The sequence below is a fragment of the Mauremys reevesii genome, linkage group 1 (assembly GCF_016161935.1).
Source record: "Mauremys reevesii isolate NIE-2019 linkage group 1, ASM1616193v1, whole genome shotgun sequence".
Lineage (NCBI taxonomy): Eukaryota > Metazoa > Chordata > Testudines > Geoemydidae > Mauremys > Mauremys reevesii.
In genome coordinates, this window is record NC_052623.1 from 193,660,303 (window position 1) to 193,683,738 (window position 23,436).

Consider the following 23,436-nt stretch of genomic DNA (forward strand, 5'->3'; position numbering starts at 1 on the left):
AGAAATTAGGGCAAAACCTGAGGAACTTCAGGGAGAGAGAAGGGGAACTACCAGAAAATGCCAGAGAAAATTAATCTGCTGTCATCCTGTAAAGAAACAGGAATGGGAAATAGGTCTGTTCTTTTCCCCTAAGTATACCAGAGAGGGAATGGGGAAGGAGCCCGTCCTTGAAGATGCCTGTGAAGGGCAGCAGACCATTGGACTTCCCACCAAGATGACAAGTGCTGGTTTGGGGAACCCATTGGCCAAGGAATACGTGGAGATGAAGGGCCTGCTGCAGTATGTCTACTCTGCAATTACCCACCTGCAGCTGGACTGTGCCAAATGACTTGGGCAAAGTGGCTGTTTAACTGCAGCGTAGACATTCAGGCTTGAGGCTGCAGTCTGACCTCTGGAACCCTCCCACCTCACAGGGACCTAGAGCCAGGGCTCCAGCATGAACTGGAATGTCTACACCACAATTAAACAGCCCTTTAGCCTGAGCATAAGTCAGCTGGCACAGGCCAGTCATGGGTTTTTAATTCCAGTGTAGACATACCCTTGGAGAGCATCCATAGGTTTGGATAAGCATTTAAACATATGGAGACTTTTCCAAATGCCAGAACTGATGAGATTCTGATCATTAAGTTTCAAAAAACAAAGTTCACCAGACCGCGCACACGGCCTTCAGCAGCTTGGGCCAAGCAGGCCCCAAATACACAATTTCTTTAATTCTCTCAATAAATATTTTTAAATGCTGAAAACTACTAAACCATCTACATTTTTGTATTCAAAACCTGCAAAGTCAGATTTATAAGGCCATAGCCGCTGGAAGGTTAGAGAGCAGATAACAGAATTTCAAAAGAAGAATTTACATTTCGATTGGTTATTTCTCTCTTTCCTTTGGGGCGGGGGGAAGCAATGAAAGTTTCAATAAATAGTCCCAGTGGCAATGACAGATTTTAGTCATTGATGGCAAAAAGCCTCAAAAAGGCTTGAAAGTTCCGATAAAGTGACCCAAACCTCTCTGGTCTGCAAGGAGAATTAGAAATCTTGAAGGAACAGGCTTTCCTGCCAGATTGCTGCTTGGATTCAGCCAGGAAAAAGTACTGCCAGAGCAGTTCCTTTTGCTGTACGTTGGTACATCTGCTTCCAGTACTGGTTGAAACCAAGAACATCAGAGATATGGGGAGTGAGGGCAGGGGATGTCAGGCAGAGATTTTCAGGCAGCTGAATGCTTAACTATCCTTTGTGTCTTGGAAAAATCTCCCCCTTTGCCGATATTTTTCAGATCTTTGGACAAAGATTCAAGACAGTTATTTTAACCAAATTGGCTTGCTTTATCTCTAATGCACAGGGCCCTCAGTATATTTAAAATTCATCTTAAATTGTTCTAGAAAGACAAGATAGGACTATGGACATAGAACAGGCTAATGAACATTTACAAAATAACTACCTAATCCTGCAAACACTTATTACTAAGCCTAGCATTTACTACCAAGAGTAATCAAGGGACTGTGTCTGATAGTAAGAGTTTTCAGAATCAAGCACCAGTTTTCTTCCAAACCTTCATGCACAACTAACAAAATGAAATCATGGGTAGTCTACTAATAGCTGTAAAGAAACTGCTTTGATTAGGAAAGAAGTTAGTAGAGGAGGAGATGGTAGTCAGGACTTCTGGATTCTGTTCCGGGTTCTGCTGCTGACCCATTAACCTTGAACAAGTCACTGAACCACTTTTTGCCTCAGTTTCCCTATCTGTGAAAAGAAGAATAATGCCGTATTCTTCACAATGGTGTTGCAGGATTAGTTAATGTTTATGAAGTGCTTTTATGTGCCAGCTTATTCTGAGGATCTTAGAGTGAAGCATTTTTATTATAATAGACATGTACATAACCTGTAGGATGAGGTTAAGTGCAGAGGACTAAAAGAAAGAGCATCAATGCACTATCTTCATGTCCATAAGGTACAGTGTGTGTAAATATATCAAACTCACACCTCAGCCACTTAATAAATAGGCAACCAAGCCACCATTCTGAGCAGAATGCCTCTAACTTATTAATTCCTTATGGACTAGTTAAGGAGATAAGAAACCTCTGAAGCATGTAAATTCCATTGTAAATGCAAGTGCTTTTAACCCTGCATAGTCATGCCAGGCCCCCGAAGCGCACCCTGCTAGCCCTCGAACGTCGGACAGCATTCTCCCAATTCTGAGGTTCAGCTCAGCACAATTCTTCTTCAGCTAAGAAATGGCTCAAAGAGTCAAAGACAAGGGAGGGGACAGGGGAAACAACTGCAGTTAGAGTATCACTCTTCAAGTACAAAAAGATTAAAAGAGCAATGGGTTTTATGATAATGAGGCCACTTTAACTCAAACCACAAGTGACCATGCAAGGCCCCTGGCTGTCAAAGGCGCTATAAGGCACTAGTTTGAAATCCACTCCTGGGTATAGTCATTCTGTTTCTCACATGTGTTACAGGAGGGAAATTCAATCATATTTGACAAAACAATACACAAAAACAACAACCCTGCAGAAAAAAAAGAGGATGGCTCTTTTAGTTCTCTCCTATAACATTTTTAATTAGCAAAGATATCTTTAAAAGACTGAGTTCTCCCTCATGGCCCGGTGTCTCCTTCTGTTTGATCTTGCAGTGAAGTCACATGATGGAGCTTCAAAAGTTACAGAGGATCCAGTTGCATGAACACTCAAAAGTGGCATGCTTGTCTGAACTTTCTCTAACTATCTGAAACAAACACTTAGATTGGAATGACTGGGCTGGAATTCTTCCAGGTACATTATTTGCTGTCATCTGTCAAAATGAATGCAGGGTATGTGTAATGGGCACGATTATTTTCTTACTTGCAGCAGTTATACACATCTATAGCTACACTGAGTTCAGTGAAATTACTCCGGATTTTTATAGCAATCGTGAGCAAAACTAGACTTAATATATTGACAAATACTCCAGTGAGGAAGTGTGCTGCCACATTCAGCACTAGCTGCAAGGGATAGAATCCTTTGGCAGTCTGAACAAGAGGGATTTACAATAGCCCAGCAGTGAGGTTTTGAGGCCCCGAATGGCAGTGGGAAGATTACTGTCCGAGAACAGGGGCAAATACAACACAGGTTATGAACCTGTTAGAAAAGAATCCTGATCTTCTGCCACCTGTATCTTCATATCCAGAGAGCAATACATTCCATCGGCTCCTGCCAATTCCAATTTACCACCAGGAGAGGCCATCAGCTGATTCCTGGAGCGTTGTCCCATCTACTTTTCCAGATTACTCCTTCGTATGTGTCTATTTTTTGTTATAAGAAGTCTCCACGGTTTAACGGCCACCTCCTAGAACAGAAGTGGTTGTTGAGTCAGAGATTGATCGGGAGATTGGGTGTACTCCTACCTAAGGGCAAGCCAATATTACAAGACAAGTTAAATGCCGAATTGCAATTAAACATGTGAGCTTCAGAATGACAGACCAAGTGATGAGTACACATGGCTGGCTTTTCCTTTGTGACATGGTGTTCTAGCATCATGAGGGGAAAATCAGACAAATTACCTGACTTCTGAATCAGCAGTTGCTTTCTAAATAGGTTTTCTGAAAGATCAACCTTCTCCTAGCAGGACTTGGGACTACTACTATCAGGCAAAAAAGAATCTGATGCTTTTTAATATTTTTCTCTTTGACTGAAAACAGTGACATGGATTCTGAAGAAGCCAACATTTTATATTACAAGGAGACGTAAGTTAAAGAAAAATATAGATAAATACATAGAAAGAAGAAGCCCGAGCAAGGGAAATACGTGTATTAAAGCATGTCAATGTAAAACAGACAATGTAGTTCGTGCTCTCTGCTCAGACAAGGCTGAATAACACTAAAACATAACATTCAAATGTATCTAGTAGAAAACCTCTACGTGCAGAAAAGCTTTTCATGTAGGACTCCCCATGTAGCCTCCTCAGAAAAATAAAAAAAAGTCATAGTACCCTGTACCTATTGGGTTCCAGGAAGTGGGTGGGCAAAAGCCCACTGCTAAAGGACCCCACCCCCAGCCTAAGGGGAAGATCTAAAGGACCCAGAAACCAACTGAGTTCAGGGGACAACAAATGCAATAACAGGGACAGGAGTGCAGTCAAAGGGTCAAAAGGAGGGAGCCTGACGGGGACACCGAGCAGAGAACCCCGGACAGCGCCCACTGCTCCTTCAAGGCATCAAGGGAGCCAGCGGACGCCGCCCAGAGGAGCTTTGCCCAGATACATGAACAGACAGAGGATCGGAAACAGGCCCCACAGTCACAGGAGTCTCCATCGGCCAACCTCCTCTCCCTCATAGTACCCTGTAGTGGGGTGGTCCCTGCTCCGGCCCTGAAGGGGTTAAAGCAGCCCTGGAGAGGGCTGCAGCTGGGAAAAGGGAGGCTGATGGGGAAAGCAGCCACAGCTGTGGACAGCTTAATCCGGGCCCAGCTGGCCCTTATAAGAGGGCAGTGAGCCAGAAGCTAGAACACACTCTCTCGCTAGCTCCCTAGAGAGAGAAGGACCTGGCTGCCTGGGAAGCTGAGGAGGGTACCTAGGGTGGAGCAGTGCTGGGGAAGGGCAGAGGGAGCTGGGGAGCTCCAGCCTAGCAAAGCCCCAGGCTGCAAGCCAAGTTAAGGGCCCACAAGGGTACTAGGCCTGCAGAGGGGCTTTGAAACTTTACTATGCAGAAGAAAAATGCTGCTTTTAACCATCTTACTTTAAATGAAACAAGCACAGAAACAGTTTTCTTAACTTGGGAAAGTTTTAAATAAAAGATTTGACTATTTTTTAGTAATTTACATTTAACATAGTGCTGTTCTGTATTTATGGGGTCAATTGCATTAACTGCTGATTTAAACCAGCATAAGTGAGAGCAGAATTTGATCCTGACTCTCCAGAGCTCAGTGTCAATTCTCTTGAGAACCTTGATGTGCCAAAGAGATACCTTGCCTTTAAACTTCAGGTTACAGATGCAAAAATGTGGGCATTTGGACACACAGCTCCCCACCAACCTGTAGTGTCAAGAGCTGATCGCTTATACAGATAATGAGACCATCCAAAAATATACTGACTGGAGTTTTAAAAGACAAACCTGGAAGTTGGAAGAGATATAAATCCTCATGCTTGAGCGCATAAGCCAAGCTCTAGCCGAGAGGGCTGGGAAGAAACTTTCCTGTGGACAGGTTATTACTGGTTGTTCACCTTAGGGTTTTTTGAAGCAACCAGTATTGGTCAGTATCAGACAGAATGAATACTGGACTAGCTGGACCATTTCTCTAATCTGCCATGGTAATTCCTATGTTTATTTTAAATCCTATTGTAGGTAAATGAGCTAGGACTGCATGGAGTGAACTGGGTATGGACACACGGTTTCTTTTCTCTAACAGCAATACTTGGGTTAGTTACCTTACACCTAGTGGGTATACTGATTGGCATTCTACAAATGCACCAGCCAGAATCAGGCAAAAATAACTCCTTTTTTTTAAATGTCTAAATTCAAGATTCCTGTTGAACATACAAATCAAGAAAAAGAAAACCAAATCCCTCTTCAAACTTACCACACTGGCACAGGAAGGAGCAGTTGATACTTCAATGCTCCAGCTCAGCCCCTTGTTTTCCAGAAAGAATTCACACACCCCTTCTGCAGAAAGCGGGCACAGGTAGTGTTTCCACTCAACATGTTCCCCCAGGGCTCTGTAGGTTGAGGCCCCTTTAACTCCAAAATGGGCTCCAGAGGGTGACTGCTAGCAGGGGGCATCTTTGGAAGACACTGACATAGCACATCTCCCTGTTGACCTGGCCATTTCTTATCCCCCAGTCAGAGCCAAAATGGGGCACCATGGGCTGCACTGGCTATTACTGGGCCCCTCACTGGAAAGGAGCATAGTGTCCTTCAGCCACTGCAACCTGTGAAATTTTGTTACGGGTTGCTCTCTATCAGGGGCTGGGCAAGACACTGGGTGAATTTATTCCACAGACAGATAAAACTAAAACTAAAATAAATACAACAATAAAAACTCCTAAATACCACAAGTAAAGTAGCCATAGCCTGCAATAATGAATTACCCTAGAGAGAGCAAACATAGGAATAATAGTCTGGCAATGTAAATTACAGAGATAATTCTCTGTGTGCACCCAAAGAGATTAAAGGGTCAAATTTTGCTCTCATTTATACCAGTGTAAAGCCAGAATAATACCACTGACGTCTCTGGAGTTCATTTGGATTTACACTGGTGTAAATGATAACAATCTAACCCGTGCACTTCAGAGGGGAGAAAGAATTCCATTTCAACTGCTGGGTATAGGAGGAAAAGCTGTGCTATCCTGGGGAACTCGGTATCACAACTATCCAGTGCGAAGGCCGACACAAGAGCCTAACAGACTGTGGTTGTTACAAGGAAAGTCAAGCTACAGACCAGATTTGATAAAATAAAAGTACTTCCCAAGATCTTCTCCAACGTGTATAGGGACAGCAGGAGATTAATCCACTGGTTGGTAGTCAATGAGAACTCTTTCCAATACTAAATTAGTAGTTCCAAGGAGATTGTTGCAGATATAACTCTGTGCCCTGATATGTTGGCTGGTAAAACCGAAGGATTTTACAATCAATGAAGGAAAGCTTAAAATGAACGCACCTGCTAGTTGTTGCTGTTGTTGTTTTTTGGGGGGGGGGGGGGGTGGAGGTTGTATGTGTATGAGAGCAATTGGTTTTTGTCAGTAACAAAATACGAAAGGAGGGAATTCCAATAATACAGGAGTTAAAGTATCTACAAATGCCTGACAAATTCTGCAAAAATCTCTGATAAATAATCCTACTTTAGAGGTGGTGTGCCCTGTGTATGAGGAGATAGCATGTCTGAAATGTTAACAGCAGAACTTGGTTGGCAGGGGAAGAGATTCCAGCACATTTTGTCCCAATCTTTCTTTTCTCATAATCTGAAAATCTATTTTTCAAATGTGGAATAAATCATACTGGAGAATCTTTGATTTACTGCTAGCTTGTTTATAGGTTACGGCAGCCCCACAGAAAAACAAAGTTTTATAGAAGGAAAAAAATTAAGACTGTATTTGTCATTCAGAAAATTAAGGAACAGGTATAGGAAATGTTTAATACAATATTTATGTGCTATCTTTGATAGCGGCTAAAGAGAGAGAGAGAAAGAAAGAGAGTGTGCACATAGTTAAAGCAACTGTCCCAAATACAAGGCACCCTATTAATTCAGAACATCAGAATTATTCATATTAACAAGTGGGAGTAATTAATGTAATATTTAACATTCAGTTATGTGTAGGTGTTAGAGCACTAGAAAATACATAAGGAGGGGATAGTATCTCAGGAGGAATAGTGGATGGTGCAGTCACAAGGAAAAAGGTAGTGAAGTATTATTTGAATTACAGTGGTAATACACTGCACAGCTGAAACTGGGCATCCTTGAGTTAGTACATGTTTGTACCGTGCCTAAGAGACATTTTCCCCTGCCCTTAAAAGCTTGCAATCTAAACAGCCAAGATAGACAAACAGTGAGAGGGGAAAGGGAGGCAGATAGAGAAATTTGCCCATGGTCACACAGCCAGTCATTGGCAGAGAGAGAAATAAAACCGATGTTTTCCTCAGTCCCAATGCCCTGTCCAAACCACTAGACCATACTGCCTCTCCAAGCAACTATCATAATCTAAGATTTCTAGGTGAGGGATGGGGTTGGGTGGGGACAGGCTGTGGAACTGCTGGCTTTGGTGGTTTTTACTTGCCTGGGCTCTGTTAGCTAACTGCTTCACTTTAGAACTAGCCTGTCAAAATGCCCTGAACCCAGATTTCATTGTGCTCCACTGTCACCCACCATTCTGACAGCCATCTGTCTGGAGTCCTTTCCAAAACAGAAAACTGGAATGACATTTCTGCATTCTGGCTCTGACAGCGATGCAGGGGGCCCAGGTCAAAGCCAGAATTCTTCCCGGGGGTTCGTAGTACCGCAACAATTCTGACACCTGCTCAAGTGTGTAGTTCCGCTGCAGTGGGTATAGGGGTTTGTGCAGAGCAGCCCAGGGCATGGAGCTGAGGGAGCAGCAAGGGGATATGGGAAGGAGAGAGAGGGGAAAGAAGTGAGGACAGCAGGCAGTTCTGAGGCTAGTGCAGAAGGAAGGCAGTGTGTGGGTGGGAGGAGGACATGGGAAGTGCTGGGGAGGAGAGTAGGGTTTTCAGTGGGAAGGAGAGGGAAGTTGCACATTGGTGATCAAAACAGAGAATACAGAGAGGAGAGGGTGGATTATCAGGGGAGCAACAGAGAAAAGAGAGATATGGGGGCACCTCCTTGGATGTGCAGGAAGAGAGCACCGCAGAAGAGCATCAGCTCCAGCTCACGCCCCTGGGACTCCCCTCCAGGACCAGCCCTAGGAGGTCTGCCAGCTGAAGAAGCCAGGGAAACACCCCATTCCTCAATTCTCTGAGGGCATGGCTACACTTGCGAGTTACAGCGCATTAAAGCAGCCCTGTGCGCTCTAACTCACGATGTGTCCACACTGGCAAGGCTCGTAGAGTGCTCTGACTCCACAGTTAGAGCGCTCCTGGTAATCCACCTTGGTGAGTGGAATAATGTTTGATGCGCCCCAGCTGGAGCACCAGCGTGGACCCCCTGGTTTGTTAATGTGCTCTGATCAGCTTCCAGAAGTGTCCCACAATGCCTGTTCTAGCCACTCTGGTCATCACTTTGAACTCTACTGCCCTGCCCTCAGGTGACCAACCATCAGACCCACCCTTTAAATTCTCTGGGAATTTTGAAAATCCCCTTCCTGTTTGCTCAGCAAGGCATGGAATGCACTCAGTGAATCTTTCCAGGTGGCCATGCCTCCACGCGCCAGGCGATCCCCAGTATGGAGCAAAACCTCATCAGTGTTTGTGGGGGGGAGAAAGCTGTCCAGTCCCAGCTGTGCTCCAGCCGCAGGAATTACGATACCTTCGGGCAGATATCAAGAGACATGATGGAAAGGGGCCATGACCGGGACGCACTGCAGTGCAGGGTTAAAGTGAAGGAGCTGTGGCATGCCTACTGCAAAGCCTGTGAGGCAAACTGTCGCTCCGGTGCTGCCCTCATGACCTGCCATTTCTACAAAGAGCTGGATGTGATACTTGGGGGTGACCCAACCTCCACGCTGAGTACCACCATGGAAACTTCAGAGCCCAGTCCAACAAGGCATGGGAGGAGGAGGAAAGCGAGAGCGAGGGTACTGAGGAGGAGGAAGACACCCCAGCATTCCTAGATGCATGCAGCCAGGAGCTGTTCTCAAGCCAGGAGGAAGGTAGCCAATCATGGCGGCCAGTGCTTGGGGAAGGGCAAATACTAGAGGAAGTGCCCGGTAAGCGGCTTTTATTTTGGGAAGGAAGTTATTTGGGGCAGACTCTGGGGATGAGGAGAGTTAGGGCTGCATGCATGCCTAGATCATAGAATATTGGGGTTGGAAGGGACCTAGATGCAGAGTAGGACATTGATGTGCTCTCTCACATTGCTGTAATCAGCCTCAGTGATCTCTTCAAAGGTCTCATCCAGAACTTGGGCAATGTGCTTGCACAGGTTTCTTGGGAGAGCCACTGTGATCCTTGTCCCAATCAGGCTAACATGTCCGCGCCAGTGTGCTGTGAGGGGAGGGGAAACCATTGCTGCACACAGGCAAGCTGCATATGGGCCAGGACGGAAGCGGACTATGGGGACAGTGTTCAGTATAGCGCCCCCCCTGCAGCTGTTGGCTCTCCCCAAGGCACAGAAACCCAGAAGACAGCACAGCTGTGAAACAATCAGTCCACCTTGACCCTGTGCTTACTCACCATTTTGGGGCTCCCGTGGGTTATGTCCGCTCACTTCGGTACAGGCAAATTCTGCTATTGTGCAGACTGTGTTTGCCCTTAAGTACGGGGGAATCATTGCTCTGTCTGGTGTGAACAATGTTGGTTCTGTTAAGTGTTGCATTTTGCCTTTACAGATGCAACCTTGAGATCTCAGCCGTCTGTGTTCTCACCAGCCGAAAGACTCCAAAGAATTAGGAAGAGGCCATGTAAAAGCAGAAAAAGACATGCTGTCTGAACTAATGCAGCAGTCCCTTAATGAGAATCTAAAAGTGTAGGAGTGGAGGATCCACCAGCAGAAAGGATCACCGGCACAAAAGCGCGGCGCTCCAGCAGCAAAGCACGGATCAGCTGATAAGCATCATGGAGCACCAAGTGGACTCAATCCAGGCACTTGTAGCCATGCAGACGGAGCCCTACCACACCTGCCCCCCTGCAACCCTTGTCCCAGAACTCTTTCCCTTGTGCCCCATGTCAGCTCCAACCCCTCTTCCCCCAACATCCGGGTTCTTATCATCACCATCTGCCTCTAGCACCTGTAGCTTCACCACCTGGCCCTTACCCACTGCACTCAACCCCCATCACCATGCATTATAGCCAGCCTGAAGTGCAGCACTCATTGCACAGCACTCCAGACAGGAAGGCTAAGTATGAAAACAAGACATACACAAATCTGTGATTGTACCATTCCCCACCCCAGCCCCTTGCCCTTTCTGCTTCCCAAGCAGTTGTGTTTCTTTTCAATAAATAGATTTTTTGGCTTTGAAAACATTCTTTATTATTGCATAGAGTAAAAGATACCTTAGCCCAGGAAAGCAACAGGCATTGCAAGTCAGCATAGCAAACACAGATTCCTACTAACATTGGAACCACTGCACTTCACTCCCATGCAGGGCACCAGACATTACTGCTGGTTTTCAGCCTCAAATTGCTCCCTCAAGGCATCCCTAATCCTTGCAGCCCTGCACTGGGCCTCTCTACTAGCCCTGCTCTCTGGCTGTGCAAATTCAGCCTCCAGGTGTTGAACCTCCAAGTTCCATGCCTGAGTCAATCTTTCACCCTTCCCTTCACAAATGTTATGGAGGGTACAGCACCGAGCTATAACCGCAGGGATGCTGTCATTGGCCAGTTCCAGCTTTCCATACAGAGAGTGCCAGCAGCCCTTTAAATGGCCAAAAGCACACTCCACAGTCATTCTGCACTGGCTCAGGCTGTTGTTTAACCGCTCCTTGCTGCTGTCAAGGCTCCCTGTGTAGGGTTTCATAAGCCACGGCATTAACGGGTAAGCAGGGTCTCCAAAGATCACAATGGGTATTTCAACTTCCCCTATGGTGATCTTCTGGTCTGGAAAAAAAGTCCCGGCTTGCAGCTTCCTGAACAGGCCAGTGTTCTGAAAGATGTGTGTGTCATGCACCTTTCCAGGCCAGCCTGCGTTAATGTCAATGAAATTCCCACGGTGATCCACAAACGCCTGGAGAACCATAGAGAAATGCCCCTTCCGATTAACGTACTCAGAGGCTAGGTGGGCTGGTGCCAAAATTGGAATGTGTCTCCCATCTATCACCCCTCTGCAGTTAGGGAAACCCATTTGTGCAAAGCCAGCACAATGTCATGCACGTTACTCAGAGTCACGGTTCTTCTGAGCAGGATGTGATTAATGGCCCTGCAAATTTGCATCAACACAATTCCAACAGTTGACTTTCCCACTCCAAACTGGTTAGCGACCGATTGGTAGCAGTCTGGAGTTGCCAGCTTCCAGATTGTAATAGCCACCCACTTCTCCACCGGCAGGGCAGCTCTCAATCTCATGTCCTTGCACCACATGCTGGGGGTTAGCTCCTCACACAGTCCCATGAAAGTGGCTTTTCTCATCCAAAAGTTCTGCAGCCACTGCTCATCATCCCAGACTTGCAGGATGATGTGATCCCACCACTCAGTGCTTGCTTTCCGAGCCCAAAAGCAGCGTTCCATGGCAGTGAGCATGTTCGTGAATGCCACAAGCAATCTTGTGTTGTATGCATTGCTCGAGTTGATATCATAGTCGGAGTCCTCACTGTCAGTTTGGATCTTAAGGAGTAACTCGACTGCCAAACGTGACGTGCTGGTGAGACTCGCCAGCATATTTCTCAGCAGTTCAGGCTCCATTCCTGCAGACCAAAAGGGAAGACAGCGCGCAGTACAAAACACATTGAAAGATGGTGCCAAATGTGCACAGAAGCAGAGGGATTGCTGGGATGCGAACTGATGCATCACGGGGCCTTAGGACAGGACCCAGAATGCCCTGCACCTGCCCCCACTTCCCACAAGCCACAGTGCCAGAATGGGAAGAGGTACTCTGTGGGATAGCTGCCCATAATGCGCCACTCCCAATGCCGCTGCATGTGCCGCAAACGTGGCCACACCAGTGCGCTTGCAGCTGTCAGTGTGGACAGACTGCAGTGTTTTCCCTAGTGCACTCTCTTAACTCAAAGCACTCTACATCTGCAAGTGTAGCCATGCCTTGAGTCTTTTGGAGGGAATCACAGCACTTGGTATTCCTGTTTAAATAAAAACAATGGGTCTACTTCATCCCAGTTGTAAGGCCATCAGCTTCTGGGCTGGATTAGGTCCAGCGTCTCCAGGATAAGCCATGGAATGGATGCAGTAGATTTTGTCTGAGAAGTAGAATTAAAAAATAACAAAGAGAACCTTTAAAATGAGACCAAATAAAAGTCCTGTAAAAACTCACCAATCTTCACTTTGCTAAATCACCCACTTTAAAATTTGAGCCAAAAAAAATTGTTGGATTCTCCTCATCTCTCAAAAATTTAATAGCAGATACTACAGTGAGGTCTTGTATTTCATTATTTCTGAAAAATATAGGACAGTACATTGGCTTGTAGATTATGAAGCATTATAAATAATTAAGAGTCTGCTAACACTGACAAAAAAGGAGAATATATTTTGTGCAGTATCATGAGGCTTTATTGGGGTGCTTAGGACTGTGAGTCACCTTCTCTTTTGCCCCCGTCCCCAGCAGAAGATGACCTGTTTATGCTTAACTGGGTGTCAGCTCCCTGACACCTCCTGTCTTTTAGCCACCCAAACAATCTCTTCAGGGCTATGCCTACCCTTTCAGGTTGACAATAGGCACACACCCCTCCCTGAGTCCCTTTGAAGAGTCACCTTGTAGCGTTCAGCCCCTTATCCATTGAACGCTCACTGTTGTACAAGGTTTGCTGTCCCCAAGGGAACAACACACACCAGCCTAAATGATTCAACCCAGGATAAATTCTTGTATAACACCACAGCACTGAGTTATGTTTATAGTGAAAACAATCAGTCGTTTATCATAAAGATTAAGATTTAAGAGATAGTGAGTAAGGATAATAGAAACAGAAAGGTTACATACAGAACAAAATCAGAACATTCTTTCTAGAGACTAAAGGCTAACCTTCCATCTAAATAAGTCTACCTCACCCAAAGGTCCTTTACTGTACTTCCACTCAGAGAAGGGATCCAGTTTTCCTCAATGTCATCAATTACATTACTGTCTGATTATTTCCCCAGGTTCAGGGCAGGTTCCTCTTATATTCCTGAAGTTCAGTGTCTGCCCTCAGAGACAGGGCAAGCCCCAGAGGTTCATTCCCTGGGGTGCTCCCTAGAGATACACATCTTACCTCCTGTTTGGAAGAAACCTGTGTTTTTCAGTTTGGTCAGTGACAGACTTTAAAACATATTTTCAGTATGTACACACAACTCTTTAAACATGCCAGAATTATTACAAGGATCAGTATCGCACAAGTACCTAGACAGAGGCCAAGATTTTCTAAAGGGTGTCTAAAGTTAGGGTCCTAAATATATCATCAGTATTTAAATAAAGGCCAGACCCAAAGCCCCCTGAAGTCAATGGGAGTCTTTCCATTGACTTCAGTGGGCTTTGGATCAGGATTTGCGTGGCCTAATTTTGGGAAGTCCCAAGCACACAAGTGCTCTCATTGACTTCAGTGACATACAGAGGAGCTTAAAAATGGACTGAGAAGCCTAAACTTCAGCTGTTGATTTTTCAAGTCTTGGTCTGAATATCTGATGCAAAGTATTCAAAATATAATTAATTTTAAATTATCTTAATTTGTGAGCTAAGATTTGGTAATTCACATATCAACTCTTACATTAAAAGGTGACTCTTTTGATGGACTTTTCTACCAATTGGAGTATCTCCCATTAACGTGTTCATGCTAATGAGATCTAAACAGCAGGAGGGGAGCACCATTTCTTTATTAGACATACATGGTTGCCTTCATTTGATGTGACTTCTTCTGACATCTTTTTAGATTCCATTTACAGCTCTTCCTATGTCAAAGTTTAATAGTGAACCTATTCTAGTTTCAGAAATAAATTATCCATTCATCACACTCCAACACATTGGGCAGAAATTTCACACACTATAAAGCCTGTAAGCAGCTCCCTATGGAAGTTAATTATCACACTTTATAATTTTGTTTTTAGCAACAGAGTACAGTAGAAAGCCCCACTGGGCCAGATTCTGATCTCAGTAACACCAGTGTAAATCCAAGTATTTCCAGTGAAGTCAGTGGAGTTGCTTCAATTTTTTGCCAGGGACACTGATTTCAGAATCTGATCCATTAATTTATACTCCACAGACTTTTTATCTGCTGTTTGAAAACTGTGCATCATTTGCAAAGTAATCACTTTCCTACCGGTTCACACAAAACACCATTTTTCCATGCCCAGCTCAGTATGTCGGGATAGAGAAGATTCTTGTTGTATGCCAATGAGCCTCATTTTCTTCTCACTTACACCAGATCAGGAGCAAAGAGTTAAACAGGTGAGGGAGAGAGGACCCAGGCCCAAGGATTCTACCTTTCAGCTTAAACCACTAGTTAGCAGCAGACACCTGCCAAAATCAATCATCAAGATTACAAGGAAATAGAAGAGTTGGTCATATTGGGTCCCAGGAAGTGGGCAGTGCTAAAGAACCCTCCCCCACCCTGTGGGGAGGATCCACAAGGTCCAGGAACTCAAATAATTACAGGGGACAACCAAAAATGTAACAGGGACAGGTGTGAAAGTCAAAAGGTCAAACAAAGGGAACTTGAAGGGGACACTGAGCAGAGAACCCCAGACAGCACCCACTGCTCCTCAAAGATGTCAAGGGAGCCAGCGGATACTGCCCAGAGCTGGTAGTGGGCATGTATTTTACATTAGCCCCCATCTCTCTCCACCTGCCCATAGAACTGGCATTATGAGGAAGTACAGAGTTATGGTTAGGACTGGGCCAGTTGATGGCCTGAGGCTAGGGTTAGGGTTCTGATTAGAAACAGTCTGGAAAAGGGAATATGTATTTCAACAGAATGCAGAGTTTAATATTCACACCTTTTTTAAGCTACGATGCGTTGCCTTCCCCTAAGCTATTCCAAATGCTGCTTAGTGCAACACCTCATATACATTGTAAACCCATATGTCTATCACCTACCAAGTATACCTCATTCTAACATGCTGGGGTTGGTTTTCAAGAGCAATTGAAATAAACTGGCATCAAGAGCTCAGTGCATTCTTTATGCTGCTATCAAAATTTTAATTTGTTTCCTATGTAAAATCAATTGTTTAAATCTCCAGGAGGGACAAGGATTAATTCTATCTCTGACCTTACTTACAAGGTTTCCCTATATTTAAGTAACAACCATTTAGCCACTTACTTTGATCAGCTTAAGCTCCAGGCAGCAGAGACCTACTGAAAATGTTAGTGAAATCTGTATGAGAACACATGGAGAGAAAAATCTTGAAAGAGTCAACCTTAAAGACTCAGAAACTACAAGTATAGGTGCCAACACAGTGGCTGCTCCGGGGCCATAGGGAAAAATTAGCAGCTCCCTGCCCCAGCTCACCTCCACCTCCGCCCTGCCTCTACCTCCTCCCCTGAGCGTGCTGCTCCTCCCACTAGCTCCCCAATGCTTGCCACCGTGAAACAACTGTTTCACGGCGGCAAGTGCTGGGAGGGAGGGTGGAGGAGGGGGGAACGTGGTACGCTGGGGGAAGAGGCGGGGCTTGGGCAGGGATTTGGGGAAGGGGTCCAATAGGGGCAGGGACTTTGGAGAAAGGGTTGGAATGGGGGCGGGGAGGGTGCGAGCACCCACTGGCGCCAGGAAAAGTTGGTGCCTATGGCCACAAGGCAAATAAACAGAGGCCAACATTTACCATTTTTTAAAGAATCCCATGCTTTTTAAGCCAATCTCAGTTTTTGAATGCTTGGTGCTGGCAATATTCAGACTGCATGGCTGGCTGAGGGGGCTGAAACACAGCCTTGAAAGGACAGGATGAGGTTTGCAGGAAAAGGTGGCTGCTATCTAGACAGTCTTAACTTTGCAAGAGTGGATCTGCATTCATTCCAATGAGGCTTAAGGAGCTCTGCATGGCATGTGCTTTTCTCAGCAGCATGGGAGATGTATTCCCATGCAGGTTTGGAGCTCTGCTCTGTGAGGGCTCAGGAGCTTTCATGACATATGCCTCCTCTGGCAAGCAACTCCTCCCAGTTTAAGAGATGTGTAGTCAACTAACGTTGCTGCATTACACTGCAAAACTCTGCCATGTAAATTGGGAGCCTTGCTACACTGTATGAGTCTTGCCTATAAGTCCCAAAAGTGAGAGTTGGGAATCCCTGCTTGTTATCAAATAGTGATAGGTTATCTATCAGCAAGTGCCTGACGTTGCCGTTATTATTTAATTATATTTCAGTTGTGCCTAGAGGACACAAACAGGGCAACTTCTTGCCAACAGTTCTAACAGAAAATAATTCCAAAAATAAAGGAAAACAGTTGGTCCTGTCCTACTCACCCATGTAATTAGAAACCAATCTATCAGTCGGCAACTTGTGCATAGATCTGATATCACGTTTGGGAAAAAACATAAGTTTAAATTACATGGGGAGAAGCAGTTTGTGAAATCTAATTAGTTTTGGGAATCCAGAATTTATTTTGCAAATTCCATGAGATTTGTCCGTCCCTTATTGAAAATAACAGTGCCACCTTCAAAAGGAAGGAAAAAATTTAGATGCATTTGATAGATTTCACAGAGCACTGAAATCTATCAACCAAATTTGGGTCAGATTAAAAAAAATTGTAAAAGAGACTCCAAACAGGACTCAATATATTAAGAAAGTAATCTCTACAGCGATATATAGATGGATAGGATTTTATTTCTACAGACACTTGTGGAGAACTATATGCTATACTGTTTGTATGTTGATTTAAACAAAAATTGTTGCTGACAAAGTGCAGCTAACGCCATGTGCCAGTGAAAGTATTCTTCTCCCACTTTATTATTTGGATAATAAAATTGTCTGGGAGCCCCAGTCATAGGCCAACACCCCCTTGTGCTAGCTGCTTTACACACACCAAACAAAGGAGTGCCTCTGCCCCAAAGAGCTTTCCGTCAGAGGTTATGGGTGCACTACAGAGCTTACAGGAGTGCAGCTGCACTGCTATGAATGCAGATTCTGTAAGCCCACAGGAGAGAGCTCTCTCGCTGACTTAATTACTTCAGCCCCTGCAAGTGGCAGTAGCTAGATCAGTGGGATAAACTCTCCCGCCGACATAGCACTGTCCACACTGGTGCTTAGGTCAGTGTAACTTAAGCCACCCCTCTGAGTGACATATTACACCTCTGAGCAACATAACGTATACCGACAGAAGCTGTAGTGTGTACATAGCTTAGGTAAATTAAAGAAAGTAAATGAGGTGGCATCAGAATATTAAGAAATGACCCTACAGAGGACTCAGTCCTACAAGGTACAGAGTGCTCTCAACTGCCATTGACTTCAGTAGCATGTAAGAGCACTTGGCACCTTATAGGATGAAGTCAGACTGATTACACCCAGCCCCTGTTCCATGGATTTCATTAGCTTCACTTAATTTCCTGAACAACTCAAGGTGTCACTTTTAACCCATAAAAAATGTTGAGTCATGGCCATGTTACAGATTGCTTCTCCTCCTCCCCAGCTGAGGAGCTTGACTTGACTGTCCTTAGATTGGGTGTTGGCTGAGGATTTTACTCTCTCTCTCCAAGATTTCTCACAGGATGTTCTTACTTACAAGCCCTTGTCTTTACCACAAACACCTCCCCTTGTTCCAACAAGAGCGAGGGCCTATCATTCACATCAGCTTCTTCTGCAGGGAAGAACTGAAGGAGGGAGAACTTTTTATAAAAAGGGAGGGTGGGTTCTTTTAGAATATTATCAACATTTTTGTCAGTATAGATGACTTACACTGTTTCTTTTTTAACTGTATTGTAAGTACACCTAGTGATTTATGAGAGGCAATGTCATAAATCAATGAAATACATATAGAAGGGTAAATCAGGAGGCAAGCCACATCTTACTGTTATTAGGAAATGTTTTTTCACTCCTCTCTGTGTCTTTATCACATATTAATTGGGAAAAGAGCTAGTATCAAACCTGAATTCACCTTGCCTTGGGTTAGATCTGAACACATTTCCATGTTTTGGTTTGGTCTTTCCCCTGAGATTTATATTTATGAATGACCCCATAGCTATGAAATTCTTGGGTGAAGGTAAATAAGGCAATAAATCAATATTTTCGCAGTCATCTGCTGTGCAAATGTAATTGTGTATTTTTATTACAATAGTAGTCAAGCTTGGCTGAACTAATGATTTTCTTTGTTTTTTATTAATACCTGGAACATAACATCCTTTTATTAACCTCAACAGACAAAGTGAGAGAGTAAAAATCCAAAGAAATCCAGCAATACTCCTCCTCTTTATAGTAAAACGAAGCATGTCATTTCTTTTAACAACTAAAAAAGGCCCATCATCTTCTGTCAAGTTGGACAGAGCAATGTAGGTTCTGGGTCTTTGTTTATTGGAAAGCTATAAATATTATCAATAAACAGCTAATCTCTGACACTCTGGACCTTTTATAATTCTCTAATTGGTCCCATTTTGTACCAATCAATATGTTACAAGCCCCTAATAGGAAGCCCTGCTAATCACTGAGAATGACCTGCACCACCAAAAATACTACAGCACTGAATATTCATGCGAGTGCAAATGTTAATTCATGCAGTGCTCATGTTACATTGCTCTAATTATCTACTGGAGGCATCTATTCAAGACATGCTGTCAATCCTGCAGATTGGGTTCAGCAGAGTGAAACCAAATTGCGTGCCTTTTCAGCTAATTGGAAAAAAGAATCTGCCTTGACATGCCTTTCAAATTGGCTAAAAAAAAAACCAACAACCCGCAAGCAAGTTTGGCCAGCATGTCACTGAGCAAGCCCTCCTATTGCGTGTCCCCTCAAGAGGCCCCAGAGCCTATTTCCAGCCGTGGCAGATGGAAGGAGAACGAGATGAACAGTATAAACTGTGCTGATTTTTATTTGTCATACAAGGGGACAGCTCTTCAGAAAAACTGCTCTCTTGCACTAATGAAAATTTGAATGAACGGTTTCCAAGTAACCTTTTGAAGTTGGTATTCGCAGATGTAATACAATGCCTGATGTTATTGCTGTCACAGAAAAACCCTCAAGCAGTATCATATACCAAGTCCTGGTAAAGGCTCCAAGAACTTCTGCAACAGGAGGAGAAAGCAGAGAAACAAGTTGCTGCCTCTTTTATCCCTTTCTTTCATCCTGTAATCAATTGGGTTTTTTGTGCAGCTGTTAGGACAGCTCAGGTCATGGTCCCCCTGCTGGACATTCACCAAGTTGCTGTGTTTGGATCCCAACACTGGTTGTGTTTTTAAGCTCTCCTTTGGTCAGGGATGGTTCTAGGCCAGCGGTGCTAGGGTTGCCAACTTGCTATTTGCAGAAAACCAAACACCCCTGCCCTACCACTTCCCCAAGGCCCCCGCCCCCTAATCACTCCATCCCCTCTCCCTCTGTAGCTCACTCTCCCCCACCCTCGTTCACTTGTTCATTTTCACCAGGCTGGGGCCGGGGGTAGGGGTATGGGAGGAGGTCAGGCTCCGGGGTGAGGCTGGAGATTAGGGGTTTGGTGTGCAGGAGGGGGCTCCACGATGGGGGGAGTTGAGGGGTTTGGAGTGTGGGAGGGGGCTCCAGGATGGGGCAGGAGGGGATTTACGCTCTGGGGTGGGGTTAGATATGAGGGGTTTGGGGTGCAGGAGGCAGCTCCAGGCTGAGGGGTGGGGCATGGGTTGGGGTCCAGAAGGGGATGTGGGCTCCAGGCACTGCTTCGCTTCAGGCAGCTACCTGAAGCAGGCAGCATATCCCTCTGCATAGCTCCTAGGTGGAGGGGCAGCCAGGTGGCTCTGCACATGGCCCCTGCCTGCAGGCGCCATCCCCACAGCGCCCATTGGCTGCAGTTCCTGGCCAATCTGAGCTGTAGCTTGGGGTGGGGGCAGTGGGAGCCCTGTGGCTGCCCCTGTGCATAGGAGCTGCCTAGAGGGACATGACGCTCACTTCCCAGGAGCTGTGTGGAGCTGGGCATGAAGCCTGCCTGCCCACTCCACTGTGGGTGGCCAGCCAGACTTTTAGCAGCCCGGTCAGCTGGCAGGGTCCCTTTACAACCACAAGTTCCGGTCAAGAACTGGATGCCTGGCAACCCTAAGTGGTGCCTAAACTTCTCCTGTTCTCCTGAGTTTTCTGAGAATCAAGGATCCTTCCTCTCCTTCTCTCCTCCTGCAGAGCCTTGCTTGCTGGTTTTGGTCTCTTCTCTAAAATAGCTGATGAGATACTCTTCCTTTACTAGGCTTCCGGTCCCCTCTTCAGGTGACCTCCCTGGTCAGCCACTCTGTTTCTTAATCACCACCAACCTGGAGTCCAGATTTAAAAATCTGGTTTGCCCTTAGCATTAGCCAACACTTTGTCCATTTGAATGGACGAGCAACATGACCCTCCATTGTTATCCAGTTGCTAGGTGCAAGAATTTCTTCTAACACCTTCTGTGTGTTTCAGCTCAATATGGAAGCTATAGCACCAATGTGAAGGTGCACAACCATCTTATAACCAAAACAATACTCAGAAAACAAAACGGAGTTTGTATTGATGTAAATAAATACACAGAGTTCTTAATATAAAACAGAACCATAAGTTGCGCATACACAGGTCCCCCAAACCATCTCATAAGCTTACACAGCCTAATACATGATAGATATTTCTCAAAATTTAAAAAAAAATCCTTGAGAATTTAAAAGGGGTGAAAAATAGTATTTTTAAAAAGATTAAAGCTATGGAATTTAATCAGAAATTATCTCCTTCATATAAGATTTTTCAGCCATCCTATAGACATTTTTATTAAATAATAGGATTCTCCCCCCACCCCAAAAACCCACAGCCATTGCTTCTTAGCAAGATAACCACAACGTCCATTAGTGGTTGCAGAATTAGGCCACCTTTCTATGATTTGTTTTACCTGCACATTTTATTACACCAACAGCAAATAAGCTAAATATTTGTGCTACATCATAAGACTGCCTGTAGCACAAAGATTTAACCATCTCATTTCTAACACTGGATGACACAACAAAGAGTAGCCATAAATTATGGACTGATTAAAAACACATTAAAAGCTGTACTTTAGCTAAAGCTAAACTTAGATGGCAAACCCAACCACTAATATGGATTGGCACCATGAGGCTAGCAAAAAGGACACAGGAAGGAAAAATAGTTAAAATATAGTTAGAAAAACTAGAGAAAAGACAGAAGAATACTAAATCTTATCCAGAGAGTTAAATCAAAGTCTCCTTAAATAGTCATGAAAAAATATAGAAATACAATACCTGAATTTAAACAAGGTCATTTATAAGAGAATATCTGTAGCATATTTTCAACCTCCTACAGTAGGAAAATTCACGAATAATATCAGGGGTATTTACATGATCCACTTTTCTCCCGGATAGTGTTTGCCTAATGTAATGAGATCTGGATTGCTTGAATAAAATACAAATTTTAGAGAGTGTTATACCTGAATCTGACCATGCATGTTTTTTAAAAAAGCAAACAAGAAGCATTTATGCATATAATACTAAATGGTAATATTGACAATCAACTGCATTAATATTGCAGGCTATTGGGAGTGAATTAGCAATGCTCACAAATTAACAGCATCACAAGCCACACACATTATAGGACTACCTTCTGTATAACTATTCTTTGAGGTTTGTTTCTATTCAGGTCAAGGCCTTGAAATTCTAATTTAATTTGAACAATTCTAATCTTATTTTGTGAGGCAAACAGTGCATCAGAGCAGGTAGTAGTGATGCAAGATGGAGTGGCTTTATTCACTGAAACCCAAGTTAAAATTACTTTTGTCTCTCTCTCACTATGTGTGTACATACACACACACACACTTAGCTATTTACATACAAACACATAGATGTAATCCACCATTATCTCAAGCCCCAAACGCTGACTGAATTATATTTACAGATGCAAAAAGTAAATACTAGCTGAAAATCTGTCATCTTTTTATCTTTCAGCACTGCATACATTCTACAAAGCAGCTGTCCCTAATGACAAAGTATAAAAGTCTGTTGGACTATGAAAGTAAAACCAGAGTATTTTAACTAAAAACATGCCCATCTATGGCACAAATGAGAGAGTTCTCTTCTTTGAAACTCAAAGTCAAGAGCTTGTTAATGGTGCAGGTGTTGGATTTATTCCTCACTACCCTCCCCCAGTTCATGCCTTAAAACCTCCATGGTTTCAAGTACTATTTGAGTATTCATGGTATTTGTGGCAGTCCATTTGTGTACTCACCTGTTTGGGAGTTTTATTGGCTTGTGGGGATTCAGTGAATACAATTTTTCATTCTTCTGAAGAGGAGGCAGTACCTTACACTAACTGGCCTGCAGCAGCTATAGCTAGCATCTGATTGAGCTTGAATCCCTAGGCATACTGGGGAACACCGTCCTAAGCTGATAGTTACACCATGGGAAACAAGCACTTTGATTGTGTGAGTGAGAATTTTGGGAAACTGTCTCCCTCTCAAAGGATGGGGCAGATGCTCAGCTAGTGTGTTCCATTGAAGTCAGTGGAGCTCTGCTAATTCAGGCCAGCTGAGGATCAATCAATGGAGCTTTGACAGTTTTCACCAGCTGAGGATCTGCTCCAGGGTTTGGCTGCCCTTTCACCCTCCTGGTTGCTTTAGGAAGGAGGGGACTAGTGTTACTTATCATGTAAATGAGCTGTGGGCTTGTCTACTTTTCATGCACTGATGTGATACTATCTTCTTTTGTAACAAAAAATACAGATGACTTGTTTATATTTGCATCCACCACAGTGTTCTCAATATCATTTCTTAGAAAACACTCATCCTACCATACCTGCCAACCAGGATAACGGAAATATGGGCTGTGTAGTACAGTGGGTCTATAGGGAAGGTACCTTCTGACACAGAAAAGAGAATGTTTAAAGTGTGCAGAATCAGAACTACAGAGGAGAGCAGCTATGAAGCCTTTAAGCCTACTAGTTGTATTGACATCCCTTAATGAAGTGGATTTATGAGAGAAATGTATTTATACAGATCATGGGGAACAACTACAGGAGGTGAAATGAGAGAGTTGACAAGTTTATATGCAAAACACAACAGTTGCTCTGAGCTTCCAGGGAAATGGAGAAATTTAACTGATGTTCA

The 23,436-nt window shown here is 44.2% G+C and overlaps 1 long non-coding RNA gene across 2 annotated transcripts in view; it reads right to left on the bottom strand.

Annotated features, from left to right (window-relative positions):
• LOC120387190 overlaps nucleotides 1-22,921 on the bottom strand; it is a 258,424-nt gene extending 235,503 nt beyond the window's left edge. For both annotated transcript variants that reach the window (XR_005590067.1, XR_005590061.1), the window contains exons 1-2: nucleotides 22,560-22,921; nucleotides 2,945-3,324 (exon numbers count right to left, since the gene is read on the bottom strand). This is a non-coding gene — a long non-coding RNA (uncharacterized LOC120387190). The remainder of the gene's footprint in view (nucleotides 1-2,944; nucleotides 3,325-22,559) is intronic.
• Between the last annotated feature and the right edge of the window lie 515 nt (nucleotides 22,922-23,436).